This window comes from Grampus griseus, assembly GCF_964374135.1.
Source record: "Grampus griseus genome assembly, chromosome: 17".
NCBI classification, from domain to species: Eukaryota; Metazoa; Chordata; class Mammalia; order Artiodactyla; family Delphinidae; genus Grampus; species Grampus griseus.
The window spans coordinates 34,488,335-34,504,897 of NC_139011.1; the positions used below are offsets into that span (position 1 = coordinate 34,488,335).

At 42.4% G+C, this 16,563-nt stretch overlaps 1 protein-coding gene across 2 annotated transcripts in view; it reads left to right on the forward strand.

The window, feature by feature from the left end:
• The first annotated feature begins 13,422 nt into the window (after positions 1–13,422).
• Positions 13,423–16,563, forward strand: part of NCALD (neurocalcin delta) — a 431,524-nt gene continuing 428,383 nt past the window's right edge. The window contains exon 1 of one of the 2 annotated variants that reach the window (XM_082675134.1): positions 13,423–13,498. The gene's annotated coding sequence lies outside the window, so the exon portion shown is untranslated. The remainder of the gene's footprint in view (positions 13,499–16,563) is intronic. The other variant, XM_082675136.1, reaches the window with a different exon arrangement.

The following is a 16,563-nucleotide window of genomic DNA, read 5'->3' on the forward strand; positions in this document are numbered from 1 at the left end:
AATTACTGAGAGAAGAGTGTTGTAGTCTCCAGCAGAGTATAGAGAGTGGGTTGAATTGAGAGGCAATAGTTTAATAACTGACATAGTTCATTCCATTGGCTACTCAGTATTTATAACCATCTTTCCTACATGTTCATACTTCCATACAATAACAAAAAACTTCTTTATGCTTTCACCTAACTAAATGCAACTAAATTTTGTACAACCAAAGACATTCCTCACTGTTTCCCCAAAATGAAGAAATAAAAACTTCCAAAAGTCATTGAATCAATTTTTTAAAATCTTTTTTCATTGAGGTATGGTTGACTTACAATATTATATATGTTTCAGGTGTACAACATAGTGATTCACAATTTTTAAAGGTTATACTCCCTCTGTTTATAGTTATTATAAAATATTGTCTATATTCCCATGCTGTACAATATATCCTTTGAGCTTATTTATTTTACATAGTGGTTTGTACCTCTTAATCCTCTACCCCTATCTTGCCTCTCCCCCTTCCCTCATCCCATTGGCAACCACTAGTTTGTTCTCTATATCTGTGAGTCTGTTTCTTTTTTGTTATATTCACTAGTTTGTTGTATTTTTTAGATTCCACATATAAGTGATATCATACAGTATTTGTCTTTCTTTGTCTGACTTATTTTACTAAGCAAAATACCTTCCAAGTTCATTCATATTGTTGCAAATTTCATATTGTGGCAAAATTTCATTCTATGCAGCCTGGACCTGTATATTTTGCTTATCGAGGAAACACCACCTTATCTTGGTTGTTAACTTAAAGCATAACTGCATCTTGTCTTTTTCATTCAGAGTTTTGTTTTCCAACTGGTGCTACAGTTGAGTATTCAACAGGCCATTCCACCATCCTATTAAGCCAGATGCTTCTGGGTGGTGGTGTGCATGGATTTCATGGGCATGAATCCACTGCTGCACTTCATAATATACTGGAACTAGAAACTAAGGCATTCTAATATGAAGGTCAGCACCAGAAGTAGAGATTGTCTAACTTGATGGGACAAGAGAATCCTCAAAATATCATGACCTTTAATCCTAAATTTTGTGTCTCTGTGTCAGACCATCAGTTTTACTCCCATACTTTTCACCAAGATATTAAAAATATTGACCAAATCTCATTGTAATTGAACTCCAAATTATTTCGTTTATTAGAATTTCTTGAAATAAATGGGCTACTAGGTGGATGAGACTTATCATCATACAATTTTAATTACCCTGAATTTACTGTAGCAGGGATTCAACTGCTAATACCATGCAAGGATTAATCAATAGGAGTATTTCTAAATCTTTTTGGATGTCAAAGTTCTTAATACCAGTCAAGATAAAATGACATGTTTCTTGATCAGGTCATGGCATATAAAGGTTTGTGTAGGGGTGCTTTTTAAGTGGAAACAAAAGATGTGGTCTGTGAAGGAATTGGTATTTGAATCATAGGGTAAGAAGGGGGGTGGGCATTGATTCTCCTTTTGATTTGAAATAAATTACTAGAAGACCTAAACCTGTCAGAGGCAGAATGCAACATAAAAGTGTCAGAGCTGATAAGTGTACTTTGAATTTTAATGATTATCTTTTGAATGCAGTTCAGAATATTTTACAGCTACTCCATTTATTTCAATTCACCCTTAAAATTTGGCACACTGTCCCAGGACCCAGAAGACAATTTTTTCTACCTAGATATTTAAATATATTTTCTCCATTTCCATTTCTTTAAACATGTCCATGATATAGTCCTGTCTTTCAACATAGTCCTAAACATACTTTCCAAATAGATCTATGTATGGCTCATAGGATCCATAGGAAAGAAGAAAGAATCTATATTTCAAAAGTGTTATCTTCTTAAAAGAATGAATCTTTACTCTGCAAAATCTATATATGGTAAGGGATCTAAATCTCTGGAAAAAAGTCTTATTTAAGAAGGAAAAATAGAGAAGTGTATATTTTTCCATGAGAGTTGAAAATAGAAGATAAAGAAATATTTTCATTGTACAGGAAGATAAAGAAAGAAAGATGGGATCTTTTCCCTAAATCACAGCTTACATAAAAGCACAGACAGATAGAATAGGTTAAAGCAGAGTTGCTCTGGTTGACTGAGGGTGGGGGTGGGAGGGGGAGGGAGGTGGGGAAGGTAAATCCAAATAAACATTCATCCCTCCACCCCACTCCCAGCCAAGCTGTGTGGGAAGAGGATTCTGTAGAGCTCAATGTTGAAATCAGTCTTAAGTAGAGAAAAATTATAAAATGTTTCTCTTTCCAGAATCATAGGTTTTGAATGTATGGTTGAACTGATGGCAATGGCTAGGTGTCCAGTCTTTTCGGAGCAACCTCATTATCTCTTCCTCTGCTGGTTTCCACTCTCTGTGTTTACTGCTGCACGTTGTTACTCACTCTGTACCCTCTGCCTCTCAAATCCTACCCATCCTTCAAGGTTCAGCTCAAAATCTACTTCTTCTATAAAGTCTTTCTGGTTGGATGTAACCACCCCCTCCTCTGAGGTCCAATCATTGCAATTCATTTATATTTGTATTGATTAATTAAAGATTTATTGTTGAATGCACAGGCGTGGCAATAGGTATTAGAGCTATGGTGGTAAGGTCCCTGCCCTTTAGAGAACTTACCTAGTGGCAGGTGGTGGTGGTAGAACAGACAATAAAAAAGTAAACAAGTAAATGACCGAAGTACAGGTTATGATAACTGCCACAAAAGAAATAAATTGAATGATGTGATAAAGTGTATCTGTACCTCTGTGTGCTTATGTGAATGGTGTGAATGGGGGCTGCTTTAGGGTGTGGTGAGGGGCTGGCATGTGAGCTGAGAGCATGGAAGTCTTTAGGCATGTGATATGAAGTCCAAAAATCTGAGAAGACAGAAACAAAGGTCAAGTTAGGGTGCCAAGGAGAGAAAAACTGAAAATGGGGGAGCAGCAGGAATCAAGGAAAACCATCTTGGCACAGCTCCCAAATGAGAGCCTCGATGCCCAGAGGTCCTTCTTGGAGGTCCCTCAAAGTCAAACTTTTCTGGGAGAGGGCCCACATCCAGATTCATCTTTGTGTCCCCACAGAAACTAGAACAGGGTTTTGCCCATGGGAAGTGCTCTGTAATTGACGGTAAAATAAGGAATAAAGCCCCAATCAATTCCTTCATGAAGACTTCTCTGATTTTTACCAAATAGCCTCTCTTTCCCCTGAACCCCAGGGAGAGCTTCTAGTGTAACATACTAGGTTTTTATCTTAATTCTTTTATAGATATTTGGTACTTGAACTCCAAACTCCCATGGAGATTTAAGGAATTGTTGAAGAGTAGTGCTTGGGCGTGGACGCTGTATTTTTCTTGGTGACTGACTGTCCTTTGTTTTCTGTCTTCATGGTCTACAGGCTGAATGGCATGAATCTGTGGTGCTGGTTTTCAAAAGCAAGTAAATAGACATAATGTCTCAAAATGCATACAGCCAGCATGACCCTTTGGTGTCCTGTTTTGTAGCCTGATTTGTAGCCTTTGTCTACTTCTGTTGTGTAAATACTTCCACTGCCTTGCCATGTTCCTATTATCAGTCATTTCTCACGACTCCAGCACACAGCTGTGACCTCAACATTGGTGCTCATCATCTTCGGCTGCCTTGTCAGAAGGATCCTCTCAGTGAACTGCACTTCATTCTGGTTGCCCCTTGACAAGAGACCCAGAGAACATTTTGAAGACTGGGAGATGAACTGCAAAGATGATGTAATGATCACTGGCTGATGCCTGAGTAAGCAGTCAGGAGAGAGCCTCCATTTCACCTGCTCTCATGGTCTTGGCATCTGTGCAGCCAACAATAGACAGCAAACATGGTCTCCTGTACCCTGAGCTGGATTCTCCTCTTCACTCATTCTTGAAGAGCTGCAGGCAGGGCAAGGTAGCAGCCTGGACATGCAGGGAGGGAAGCTATTTTCTTCTTTCTTTGGTATACTTGCCTTGAACGAAACCAAGTATGTTTTGAGGTATAACTGAATGCAGCAAACCTCTGCCTTCTGTCAAGGTTACTAGGTACTTCTTAGGTTTTCCTCCACCCTAAACAAAAATTGCAGGTCCGGGCAGTGACATCCTGGCTGATAGGATTAGTCATGGTGTTTGATGAACACATTTCTCCCCTCTGATCATGGCACTGTGCGTATGGTTTTCCTTTGGCAGTTTGGGTCATGTTCTAGGAGAAAATCAGTACACAATGAATCTTTGTAGTTTGCAGATGAATTAAAGATGCTCTGAGAAATGCCAAGGGGATAGGGAGAAAGTACAAGGAGGGTCTCTGGGCCATGAATGAGGGTCGGAAGGTGGGTGCTGCCTCTAATAGTGGATGAGAATGAGGTAAGGAATTTAGGGCCCAATATTCCAAGCTACACATGCAAAAATATTGGCTTACATTCTTCTAAGTTAAATCTCAGGAAAAGGGTTCTGGAGTCAAAGCCTTGTGCTCTTAAATGAGAAAGACCCGGGCCTGTGTATTAGTTCCCTACTGCTGCTGTAACAAATTACCAGAGACTTGGTGGCTTGAAACAACATAAACTGACTTCCCTGATGGTCCACTGGTTAAGACTCCATGCTCCCAATGCCAGGGGCATTGGTTCAATCCCTGGTTGGGGAACTAAGATCCCACATGATGCACGGTGTGGCCTAAAAATAAATAAATTTAAAAAACCACGAATTTATTATCTTACAGTTCTGGAGTTCAGAAGTCTGGAATGGGACTCACTGGGCTGAAATCAAGGTGTTGGCAGGGCTGTTTTCCTTTCCAAAGGCTCTAGGGAAAAATCTGTTTCCTTGTCTTTTCCTGCTTTTAGAGGCCACCTACATTCCTCCACTCTGGGATCCCTTCTTTCATCTTCACAGCCAGCAGAGCTGCATCTCTGTCTGACTGTTTTCTGTAGCTCAGATCTCCCTCTGCTTCTTCTTCTGCTCCCCCTCTTCTACTTCTAAGGACCCTTGTGGTTATATTGGCCCACCTGGATAATCTAGGATAATCTCCCTATTTAAGGCCTATGGATTAGTAATCTTAATTCCATCTGTATCTTTACTTCCCCTTTGCCCTGTACGGTTATATATTTATAGGTCCTGAGGATTAGGTCATTTTTTTTTTTTTTTTTTTGCCGTACACGGGCCTCTCACCGTTGTGGCCCCACCCATCGCAGAGCACAGGCTCCGGACGCGCAGGCTCAGCGGCCATGGCTCACGGGCCCAGCCGCTCCGCGGCATGTGGGATCCTCCCGGACCGGGGCACGAACCCGCGTCCCCTGCATCAGCAGGCGGACCCCCAACCACTGTGCCACCAGGGAAGCCCCAGGACGTGGTCATCTTCGAGGGGCCATTATTATGCTTAATGACCTTATTCTGGATTCCAACCCTGTATCTTCAGAGCTATGTAACCTTGGGCAAGTCACCAACCTTTTAAAAAGCCTCATTAGATAGTGGGGTAATAGTGGGGTAATAGCCCTTCCTCATGGGCTTTTGGTGAAGATTAGATGTGCTAACATGTGCCATGTGCTTAAAAGGGTGCTTGGCCCATGCCAAATACTCAGTGAATGTTAGCTAGTTTTATTTCAGACCTTACTTATGCTTGCTCCCCTTGGCTCGGGATTAGAGAACCCTCTTTGAACTCCCACAGAAGCCTGTCCTTCCTGGACCATAGCACATCCCACATTGCAATGTCACCATCTGTTTATGTGTCTCTTTCCTCTATTAAACAGAGTTCCCTGACAGTAGGGGGACTAGCTTATATATCTTAGTAACTCCTTCATGTCTGGCACAGAAGAAGCTTCCCAGTAAAAGACTGGGTTGAAGCGTGTTACCATTAAGAGTGAAAAATGAGTTTTTTCCTAATCATATAAAAACCACAAAAGTTCACACTAAAGTTTTCTCAACTGCGTCAGTTTCTCCCATAACATTTGCTTCAAACTTTTGGGACATCCTACTGTTTGTTTTCTATGGACACTTTTAGACTAAACAAAAATAGTATTATTAAATGTATCAATTGATGAAAATTTTTTATTTTAGAAAGTCATTATTAATGAGAGCATTTAGAAAATAACTGATCATTCAGCTACCACTGTCAAAAAATTACTAGCCTACTTTTTCACAAAGGTACTTTGGAGATGAAGTGTAGTACTGAAGTAATACTGTGTTGGCAGCAGTGAATAAGCCATTTTAATGTAAAAACTTTTATACCCTCCCTCCCCCCAATGATACTGTGATTTTGCTGGGGTATATAAGCATATCCTTAGCTAGTGCGCATGAGCTATAATTAAATGAAGATGTATTATTAAACACACATGTAGGAGTTAAAAAACATGATCTAGATATAAGGTGTAAAGATGTGATCACCCTGATTGGAAATGAAGGAAGAGACACTTAAAAGAGATAAGATCCTTTTACGGAGCTTGTTGAAGAGGAAAAAAGAGTTCTGAGGGCAAATTAAAAAGCCTAATTAAGATGACAGGCTCAAATTATCTCAAGGGGAATCCACAAATTTTCAGGCTTTATAACAAGAGGAAGACTCCTCTGTGGGTAAAATCCAGAAAAGACTGGCTCTTAGGTGGCTATGAGGAATATAGCGTCAGTTAGATCTCAGTAGGCAGGTGTTCTCTCCTTCTTCAAGGATCTAGGAAATTAAGAGCAGGTAGAGCAAGCATATACCTCCATTAGAGCATTAACACTGCATTGTAACACAGACAGACGTGTGAGTCTTCCCCATAAGACTTAAGGTGGTGAGAGCACATACCGAGCTTTAATTTTTGTGTGCAGAGGGCCTAAAACTCCACCTGGCATATAGAAAACACTGAAAAAATATTCGTTGTTGAATAAAAGAGCTGGTCTCATAGAATTTAAGAGACAGAAGTGTGCAAAGAGACTAGTGGTCTCCAGATTGGTGGTCTCCAAATCTATCTGGACATCAGAATCACCAGTGGAGTGTATGTGTGGGTTCCTTTTAAGATACTGATTCTAGAATACATAGAGGATACACCACTTATTCCCTTCATGAGACACAACCTAAAGTACCCTCCTAATCAGACTGAATACTTTCCCCCTACAATCAGGAGTAAGGCAGGGATGTCTGCTCTTGCCCCTTCAGCATAGAACTGAAAGTTCTGGAAACTACAAAAAGATAAGAAAAAGAAATAAAAACCATAGAGATTAGAAAAGAAGAAATATAACTATTCACAAATGCATGATTGTCTTCATAGAAAACCCCAAGGATTCGACAAAGAAATTCTTAGAAATAGTGAGTGAGTTTATCAGATTCATAGGATAAAAGTCGATATACAAAAACCAATCATATTTCTACATGTTAAGCCTTAAACAATTGAAGATTGAAATTTACATGTTCAATAGCACACCGGAAAAGAAATACAGTTATAAGACTAACAAAAATGTGCAGGATGTTTATACTCAATAATGAAAGAAATCAAAGAAGACTTAAATAGAGATATTTATCATGTTCATGGATTATAAGACTGAACATTTTTAAGATGTTAATTCTCCCCAAATTGATCTATAGTTTTAATGCAATCACAATAAAAATATCAGTAGGGATTTTGTAGATAGTGACACAGTGATTCGAAAGTGTATGTGAAAAGGAAAAATAAATCAGAAAGCTAAGACAGTTTTGAAAAAGAAGGACAAAGTTGGAGGACTTGTATCACTTGATTTCAAGACTCATTAAAAACCCACAATAATCAAGACAGTGTGGTACTGGCAAAAGAACAGACACATGGATCATTGGAACAGAATTGTGAGTCAGAACTAAATCCACACAGATAGGGTTAATTGATTTTTGAGAAAGGTGCAAGGTGATTAAATGGAGAAAAACATAGTCTTTTCAATAGTGTAGGAACTATTGGATATCCATAAGCAAAAATATGAACCTTGACCCATACCTTATATGTTGTACAAAAATGAACTAAAAATGGATCATAGACATAAATATAAAACCTAAAACTATAAAACTTTTAGGAGAAAACCTTTGTGACTTGGGATTAGGCAGAGTTATTAGATATGATACCATAAGTATGATACATAAAGGGAAAAATTGATAAATTAGACTTCATCAAAATGAAAACTTTTGCTATGTGAAGGATCATGATAAGAGGATGAACAGATACTCTGCCCAGTGGAAGAAAAATATTTGGACCTAACTGACAAAGGATTTGTATCCACTATATATAAAGGATACTTAAAACTTATCAAAAAGCAAGCAAATGAACCAATTAAGAAATAGAAAATTTTTGAAAAGATACTACAATGGAATTAAATAGGTGGCAAATAAGCACATGAAAAGATGCTCAACGTCTTAATTATTAGCGAAATAGAAATTAAAGCTACTACACACCATTTAAAATGGTTTAAAACAAAACAAAGAAACAAACACCTAGCTGTATCACGTCCTGGAATGAATACAGAACAACTGAACCCTCGTATATTGCTACTGGGAACGCAATGTCAAAGGCAGTTTGGTAGTTTCTTTTATAGGTAAACATACGCTCACTGTGGGAACCAGCAAACCCAGTCCTACGTATTTACCCAAGTGAAATGATAACTTCTATTCACACAAAAACCTGTAGGCCAATATTTACAGTTGCTTTATTCATAACTTCCCTGAACTGGAAATAACCTAAACTTCCTTCAACTGTGAGTTGATAAATAACTTGTAGTACATTCATACAATAAGAAGGCATAAACCACTGATGGACTCAACAACACAGGTGAATCTCACATGCCTTATACTCAGTGAAGGAAGCCAATCTTGAAAGGGTACATACTGTATGATCCCACTGATACGACATTTCGAACAGACAAAACTGTGAGGCAAAAAACACATCAGTAGTTTCCAGGGGTTAGGGTTAGGGGGAGGGCTTGACTATAAGGGGCAGCAGCATATTTGGAGCAATGGCACCATTTTGAATTTTGATGGTGGTAATGGATTTGTCAAAATTTGCTGAACTGTTCCTTTAAAAAGTGACTTTTACTGTACATATATTTAAAAAATAAATTTACAAAGAGCCTTCAATGGCTTTGTATTGTTCTTAGAGTAAATTCCAAACTAGAATAAATTTTGTGTTCTTTATCCTGACCTGCAAAGCAGTGCATGGCCTGGTCCTGCCACTCTCTGACCACATTGTCCCTCACTCTCCCCCTTGCCCGCTGTATTGAACTCATTTTATGCATCAACTCAATGGATGATGAGACACCAATTTCCTAGAGCAAATCCAGCAATGGTCTGTGCTATGACTGTGGTCATGGAGCCAGGTTGCTGCTACTTCTGTCACTACCTTGGGTTGAATCTCTCAAGTTGCTCTTGGGTACAGCCCAACAGTGCTGCACCTCCTGCCATATGCCTTTTGCCTTCCACCTTGGGACTTCCCTAGTCTGCCCAGACACCTATTTGGTGACCACTCACATGCAACCAGAAGTGCCGATCAGTTAACATTGAGCAATGAGAGAAAGGAGCCTGCAAATAAATGTTCTCTCTTTCTACCACACCAGAACTCTTTCCCCTGACCCCCGACAGATGTTTGAAGCTTCAGAAGCATTACACTGCTTCTCTGTAGACCAGAAATCAGCATCTTCCTTTTGAATCCTTCTTTAGCCTATCCACTGATACCTCCATGCCGCCTCCTACAAATCCATGGTGCTTCCTGCCGACTCTGGCAACCATCACCAGCTGTGTAACACAACTCTTTGAAGTTGCTTTCCCTCTCTTCCTGACTCACTCCTCTTTTCTCTCCATCCTTTCCTGAGATTTCACTTCCCTATAGTCTTGTCACCTAGCCATTTGCTTGGGCCTGACTTTCTAGGTAGTTCAGCCAAAGACACCCAATAAGCTTCAGTCACGTTAGGTTTCTTTGTGTTCCCAGAATAAGCTGTGTATTTCTCCCCTCAAATTAGATCTTTGGCACTCTGTTTCCTCTGCCTGGCTCTTTCCCTAGTTGTTCCAGCTTATCACTCTATGTGAATTCTTGACATAGCACTCATTTGCTATGGATCTTATGTGCTCTATCTATGTATCTATCATCTGTCATCTATTTTCTATCTAATTAAGCTAGAAGCCCCACCAGAACATGAATCTTGTCTGCCTTGTTTAGCGCTATATCCTGAGAACCTAGAACAGTTTAAAGCACATTGGAGGCCCTTAGGAAATATTTGTGGAGTAGATGAATGAATGCATGCCACTATTGACCTAGCTAGCCCCAAATTTACACACTCAGTTGCTTCCTTGACAAAAAATTGCAATTAAGTGCCCAAAGTTGACCAAATGCCATGGTGAGAGCAGTCCCAGCACATTAAAACTCTGGAAGTGGGAGACTCTGACCATGGGCTCAAGGCCAGTTGTTTCAGTGTTCCCAGTTTCCAATATCACACCGTTAAAGAGCATTGTAAAAAGTAGGGTCCAATGTTTAGGCATAAATCTTGTGCCCTTGAATTAGGCAAAGCCTTTTAGATGTAACACCAAAAGTCCAAGCAACAAAAGAAAACATAGATAATTCATGCTTCTTCAAAATGGAAAACGTTTTTCTTTCAAAGGAAATGGAAAGATAACCCACAGAATGGGAGGAATTATTTACAAAGTATATATCTGACTCATATCCAGATTATATAAAGAACACTTATACCTGAATAATAAATCATAATAAATAATGAGTAAAAAAGACAAATAACTGACTTTAAAAAAATGGGTAAAGGATCTGAATAGACATTTCTGCAGAGAAGATAAGCACATGAGAAGATGACCAACATCATTAGCTGTTAGGAACATGCAAATCAGAACCACAATGAGATACCACTTCATGGCCACTAGGATGGTATAAACTTGAAAAATGGCAAATAACAAGTGTTGGCAAGGATGTGGAGAAACTGGAACATTCACACACTGCTGGTGAGAATGTAAAATGGTACAGCTGCTTTGGAAACCAGTGTAGCAGTTCCTCAAAATGTCAAACTTAGAGTTACTATGTGACTCAGCAATTCCACTCCTAAATAGACACCCAAGAGAAATAAAAACATACATCCACACAATAAAGGCATACACAAATGTTCATAGCCACATTATTTATAATAGCCCCAAAGTGGAAACAACCCAAATGTTCATCAGCTGAAAAATGGATGAACATAATATGATATATCTATGCCATGGGACATTATTTGTTCATAAAAAGGAATGAAGTACTGATGACATGGATGAACCTTGACAACATTATGCTAAGTGAAAGAAAGCAGTCACAAAATACTTCATATTGTATGAAGACTTCATTTATATGAAATGTACATAATAGGCAAATCTATAGAGAAAGTAGATTAGTGGTTGCCAGAGGCTGGGGGTTGGGAGAATAAAGGGAATGAGTGCTAATAAACACAGCATTTCTTTTGGGGGTGATCAAAATCAGTTCTAAAATTGATTATGGTGATAGTTGTACAACTCTATGAATATACTAAAAACATCAAATTGGATACTTTAAATCGGTGAATTGTATGTATGAGTTATATTTTAACAAAGCTTTTTTTTTTTTTTCTAAAAAGCAGAGATCATTAAAGCAAAATTAAAAAAATAAAGTGGGTTTTTAAATCATTCTCTCTCAGAGACACCTCCACCCAAAGCACTGCCACCTTCTACTCACCAGGGTTCTTCCTGTAGTCTGTAGGCAATGACCAGGTCTAAACTGTGCAGGCCACAGGTGACAAAATGATGACCTAGGGACCCCTTGTGGCCTATAAACTCTTCTTTTTAAAAATATTTTTTTAATTAGTTACCAACATTTTAAAATTAAAAGAGTTCACATTAAATGTAGGTTTTTGGCTTCTCTGTGGAGGAAAAACAAAACAAAATGAAAAAATCCCCAACTTGAGTGGCCACACTGGATCTGCATTTCCCATGTGGAAAAAAGAGACTGTGCTTTATGTCCTTGAAGTCCTTGCCAGTTTGGCCCTGTGCAACCAGGCTAAGTCACTTGTTATTTCTTTTTAATCCCTTAGGGACGTTTGAGGTTTGCAGCACCTGCTCAGACCTTTCCTTGCGTCAAAACTTTTTGGTTTGTCATCCCATTGCCTCAGGCTCAGTTTGATGATTGGCTAATCCCTGGATTTCCAACCCTGGCTGCACATCAGAATCTCCTGGGGCCCTTGTAAAGCGTCCCTAAGCAAGGCTGCACCCCAAGCAGTTAAATCAGAATCTATGGGTGTGGGGCGAGGCCTACCACTAAAAAACGAACAAAAAAATCTGACTCCTTAGGTGATTCCAAAGTGTACCCAGAGAGGCAAAAACACTGAGCTAATCTGCTAATCCAATCTGGAACAAATTTTAGTATCCCATAAATGGTTTAATGGACTCTCAGATGTCTTTGGTTTTGTAAGCTTTGCCTGAAGGAGTAAATGATGTGGAAATGGAAGGCAGAACTAAGAACTAAGAGGATGGCTTTGGTCAGGGGAACATTTTCCGTGATTTTCAAATCAGAGTTGGCAGATGTATGAACCTAAATGTGACGGTCATTTCTACAACTACTAGTCATATTAAAAGATTTTGTAATCATTATAACAAGCATGGACAAGTCATGGTGCCTTTACAGCTTTACATGGTGCCTTTTTGTTATTTTTACCAGCAAGTTTTTTTAATCAGTGAATTTGACTTGCTATTGAGATCTTCTGTGGGTTCTGGAAATGTTGCTGCAGTTGACAAGTATAGGAAGTTACAGTAGCTTTTTGAGAGGTCCTGAGTGGCCAACGCAGCAGGACAGGAACATGTGATGGCAGTCACTTGATAAATATTGGTTGAATAAATTGTCAAGACATTTGCCTCTTATCATCTCCAGTGGAGATGGAAGATTTGGTGACATTCTGCGGTGGGCTACAGGAGGTGGGGGAAACGAGGGGGGAAGAGATCCCTTAGATGTCCTTCTTCCCAGCTTTTTGCTAAGCTCTGGTAAAGAAAACACTGATGAGGCAAAGCAGCCCGTCCCTCCTTGCGGGCTCGTCCTTCCAAGACTCCCTTGAACTTCACTGCTGCGTAGCAGGGACCCCAGGGTCTCCCAATCGAAGCCTGGAAGAAGGTGCTCTACGTTGAATCTGACCTTCCCACGACCCTAAACAAATGGCACCGCTTAGAAAGCAGCAGTGAGACTGCCTAGAAGCCTGGCGGTGGGCTAGGACTAGCGTGTATAACGGGGATAATAAGCCTAGCGGCTGCACCAGCACAACATCGGGGCGTCCACTGCACCTGCAAACCGCGCGCGCGCCTCAGCTTGGCCCTCTGCACCCCAGCCGTCCGCCCACCCAGGAGAGGCTGCCTGCGGGGCCGCAGTGGGGAGGTGGGTCGGCGGCCGCGAGGGGGGGAGGCGGCGAGCCAGGCTGGGGAGGGGGGCGCGGCGGGCGGCGGTGCTGTCCCGGGGGAGGCGGGCGGAGGGAAGGCGCCGCCGCCGCCGCCGCCGCCTCAGGCGCGGCGGCACAGACGCTGGGAGCGGCCGAGGCGGTGAGTCGCAGCGCCTTCCGTCCGCTTCTCCGGAGCGAGAGCGTAGTCGGAGTTGCAGCCTGGCGGGTGTGCGGGGGTGGTGGCACCGGGAGCGGCTGCTAGGGGGACCGGCGCGCTCGGGGCGCGGCGGGCGCAGGGGTGGGCGCGAGGAGCGCGCGGTCCCGGAGACCTGGTCCCCGCAGCCCTTCCCGGCTGCAGCTCATCCTGTCAATTCCTCCGTCCTTCCTTCAGTGCCTCTGAGGGAAAATAAAACAAAACCAAAGACCCTGAAGATGGTGGCAGAAAAAGAGAGCAACTTTGCAGAGGGACGCGCAGAGGCGCACAGGGCAGACAGGTTGGGGCCGCGCTGGGTCGGAAGGGGACGTGCTGGGTCGGAAGGGGGCGTTGGTGCGCCTGGTGGCCCGGGACACCGGAAGCATCCCTCCCGGTGTCGGGGGAGGAGGTGGGGGTCGAGGGCACTCGCGGGTTCCCGGGCCTCAGAGTCGGCCCTCAGAGGCCGCAGGAGTAACTTGCGAGGGGTGGGCGCGTGGGGAGGGGGCTTTGGGAACCCCCAACAGGCGCCAGTGGAACGCAGACGAGGAAGTGGTCTGCATTTTGGACTCAGGACTTGAAAGATTTGGGTCTCTTGCCCTCGGGAACTCGGGAAGGGGTGTGCTGGGGAGATGTGTTTGAGTGTTTTTCAGTGCATACCGATTTATTTTTAGCTCCCAGAGAAGCAGGATGTGCAAAGTGGGTTGGATCAGCCCGGGTGGGGCAGGAGGTCTCCTTGTCCGCAGGAAATAACACAAGTTTCTTGCTGCAGATGCTTGCTTTAACTCTCATGCCTGGAGAAAGAAGCCATTTGGCTCTCTGAAGGTCTTCCCGCCAGGGCCACTTTCTTCCTGCGGGTCTGAGGCTGCTGGCCAGGCGAACGTGCTTCTGTTAAGCGCTGGCGCCAAATAATGGTACACGTTCTGCTCTCTAGGGCAACTAGTGGGAAACACAGAGGTAGGGCTGCCAGGGTCTTGCTTGCTGAGAAGGATACCACACAGGCTTGCTCCAAGTTTTCCCAGTTCTGACTGATTTGAAAATAATAGACCTAAGCCTCTGGATTACCAAGAGCAGACTTTGATGTCGGGGTTTCTCAGACCTGACTGGCAGTGCTTGTGAGGTTTTTCACTCCAAATGCGCCTGCAAGGACTGCAAAGGAGAAAGGGGTGGTGGGGTGATGGGGAGAGTGTGGGTGTATGGGGAATGCTGGTTGAGGGCTAAATATAGACTTGGGGATGGGGCTTCTTTCAGAAGTGGAGTTTCAAGAAGCTGAAATCCAAATGTTCAGGTACCCAAGCCAGGCCCCTGGAGATTGCCCTGGAGTCTCCCCCATTTCAACCACTCAGCGCCCATCTCGAATATCCACTCTCTGTGGGTGTGCTTAGGAGAGTGGGCTGTGAGGAGAGTGGACTCTGCAGCCAGACTGCTGGATGTGACTTCTGGTTGGGACACAAATAGCTCTCAGACCTTGGGCTCCTTAATCTCTCTGGGTTTCCTGATCTGTGGTTGACAATAGGTACCAAACTTATCTCAGGCTTGTTGTGAAGATAAAGTGAATTAATACACAAAAAGCACTTCACACAGTGCTTTGTCATTAGAAAGTGCTGCATAAATGTGAGCTCTTATTTTTGTTGTTGTTGATGTCTTCCCCCTTCTCTCATTTCCTGCTGTCACTGATTTAGTTCATAACCTCATCACTTCTTGCCTGAATTGCTCCAGTTGCCTTCACACTGGGCTCCTTGCTCCAAATCAGGACTCTCTTGCTCCAGTGGGTTCTCCAAACTGCAACTAGAATGCTTGTTTTGAAAATAAAAATCTTAAGTCAGTCATTCGGCTTAGTTCCCTCAGAGGCTTTCTGTGGCTTTCAGGATAGAGTTTGGAATCCAAGGCCTTCATGACCCTACCCTGGTCTCCTTGCCAGCTTCATCTCCCAACTCCCTCTGCCCCCAAACCCCATGTGTAGCCTTTACTCAGGCCACTGAGTCTCAGCACCTGCCATCCTCCCATCCTTCCTTGTCTGGTCAACCCCTATGCATTCTTCCCTGCTCTGCTGCAGTGACACTGCCTTCCAGCAGACCTCCTGGTACTCATCACCGCCACAGCTGACTGAGCTGCCCTTGCTTCATGCTGGAATGTTACCCTGCACCTACCCCTCCTATCACTCTGCATTATCATCTGCAATTGTCTTTCCTACCTGCAAGTGCCTTGAGAGGTGGATTGGGATTATAAGTAATTGTTTATTGGATGAATGAATGAACATCAGTCAAGCAAAGTTCATTCCTTTCCACTAAAACCAGAAACAAGGAAAATAATAAAGAGGAGGACCAAACCAACTTTTATACATACTACTCTGCAATTAAAAAAAAAAAGCTTTGGGAAATAAGGAATAAATAAGGAATCAAAGGTTGGCCAAAAGACATGTGGCACAGTCTCTTGGAACAATTTCAGAGGTGTTTTTTTAATTGTAAGGAGTTAGACTAACAATGGAGAAATGTAGTGATTTGAACTCTTGCTTTCCTCACATTGGCTGTGGGGAATGAGTGTGTTCGGCTGTCTGAGGGGCTGTGCGGTGAAATTGCTTCTGGAAGTAGAAGTGAAGGTCAGCACGTGCATGGGCTTTGTAGCTCTCCCTTGGATTGTAGCTTCCCCCAGAGTGTGGGTGTCAGCTTGCCCTGGGATTGGCATGATAAGAACAGAAACTCTCCTGTCATCAAAGCTCCTCTGTACTTTTCAGGCAATTCAGTGTGTTCTGTGTGTGCACTTCTGACTGAGGTGGCATTTCCAAGTGCTCCAGTACTGAGCTCCCAGGAGTCCTGCAGAGGGAGATAAGATGGTGCCTGGATCTCTGGGACAGCCCCAGAGTCTGATTTCAAGGCTCCAGAGCAGGGGGTTTGGTAAGCTGAAAGATCAAAAAATGCTTTTTAACATTTTTAAGGGGCTGAAAACACAACAAATCAAAACACAAAGAAGAATATATATTAGAGACCATGCCTAAAATACTTACTACACTGTACTTTACATAAAAACTGCCAACT